Source organism: Belonocnema kinseyi, chromosome 8, assembly GCF_010883055.1.
Source record: "Belonocnema kinseyi isolate 2016_QV_RU_SX_M_011 chromosome 8, B_treatae_v1, whole genome shotgun sequence".
Classification (NCBI taxonomy): Eukaryota; Metazoa; Arthropoda; class Insecta; order Hymenoptera; family Cynipidae; genus Belonocnema; species Belonocnema kinseyi.
This window is the reverse complement of record NC_046664.1, coordinates 112,470,291-112,472,352: the sequence shown is the minus strand read 5'-3', so window position 1 is coordinate 112,472,352 and position 2,062 is coordinate 112,470,291.

Sequence of the window (2,062 nt, the reverse complement as noted above, 5' to 3'; positions counted from 1 at the left end):
GGCGCCATAGTGCGGTGAAGGGGGAAAAGGAAAGTGGAGGGGGTAGTCTGTCCATAGTGGCCCGGTACTACTAAGATTTATCGTTTTAGTTGAAAATGTAATTATTTTGTTGGAAATTTGTTATTCTCTTTTTTTTAGTTGAAAATGCAATTACTTTGATAGTAAGTTAATTTCTAACATTTTCATTTGGCAAACTAAAATTTTTATCTCTAAATAACGATGCAAAAATATTAATCTGGAACAACTTAAAATAAAAACAATGTAAATTTTATTTTAAAAAGTTTTAATTAAAAAATTAATTTATTCGTTCAATTTTTAATTAAATTAAACGAACTGAAATTTGTTTGAATTATTATCATTTTGAACCTTAAAAATAACAGCGTAATTTGAAATTTTTAATCAGAAATCTCTAAAATGTTAAAGTCATAAAAATTTTTAAATAGCAATTTCGTATTTTAAAATAATTTAATTTAAAAAATTGTAAAATTAAAATGTGTTAAAAGTTTGTGTTTTATACGTACGAATTATTGAGCGTTTAAACGAAATATTTCTAAATTAAAAATTTGTCAAGCTTCAGTTTTGAAGGTTCAAAATTCAAATGAATTCCACCTCAAAAAAATCATTTTCAGATTAAAAATTTTGAATGTTCTAATTTCATCCTGAATTTTGAATTGGAACAGGAAATATTTTAAAGCAATTGTATGTATTTCTGAATTGGATCCGACATTTTTTGAAAAAAAATATAATTCAGATCTGGGACAAGCCATTGCAAACAACTATTAAAAACTATACACATTTGAACAGAGTGGTTCGAAATAGAAAGCCTTGAATTGTTAAAATTGTAATGAGCTAAATTTTAAGTTTGAACGCTACAATTTTAATTTAGAATAATATTCAAAATTAATTTAAAACTTGAAGTTATTTGAAATAATTTGAAAGACGATTTAGATTTTTACAGATTGCTAAGAAAATTGAAAAAGATTTTTTAGTTTGAAAAATTAATTTTAAGTGAGTATTTGAGAAAATTTTAAAAATTGAAAAAAAAGGAATCAGGACGTTTTTAAGGCAACTTTTTTATTTTGCAGTTCTTTTAATTTTAGGAACAAAAATCTAATTAACACAATAAATCAATTTTCAACCCAAAAGTTTACTTTTCAACAAAATAAATTAATTTTGTATTAAATAATTGGTGTTTTAACTAATACAATGTACAGGATAAAGTTTCAACCAAAAATGGAATAGTACAATTTCCAGATAAAAACGGTGCTACAAAATTGAATTGAAACAGAAAAAAATTTTTTTCAACAAAATTGTTAAATTTTCAAGGGAAAAGGTGAATTTTTGACCAAGAAGATTAATGTTCTATAAAAAGTTGAATTTTTTAAGCGAAAAATATAAGTTTTCAATGAAAGAGTTAAACTTTCAACCAAATAGTCAAATTTTCGCCCATAATTAAAAAACCTTGTTAAAAAACGTATTTTTTTTTACAAAGTAGTGCAACTCTTAGTGAAATAATCGACTTTTAAACCCAAGAAGATGTACAGTTGATATTTTAACCAAACAATTTAAAAAAATTTTTAACCAAAAATGATACATTTTCGGCCAAAGAGATTAAATTTCTACTCCAACAAAATACATGAACCTTCAACGAAATTACAACAGAACGACTTTACAACCAAAAAATATTTATAGTTGATAATTACACCAAAAACTGTAATTTTTAATCAAAAAGTATAAATTTTCCATGAAACAATTTAATTTCTACAAAGAAAGACGACCTTTCAACCAAACACATGATTTCATAACCAAAAACGGTATTGATTGTCAGTTTCAAAAATGTATTTTCAACGAAAGAGATGAACCTTCAAACAAAGAGGACTTTTTTTACAAAATAGTTACATTTTCAAGAAGATAATTAATTTTTCAATCAAATAATTGAGTTTATATCCAAACGAGATGAATTCCAAAATCGCCTATTTCTTTAATTTTATTCAAATGCGGATCAAGATATAAATAAGACTATTATAATATAATATAATTATAATATTATCATTATTAATAT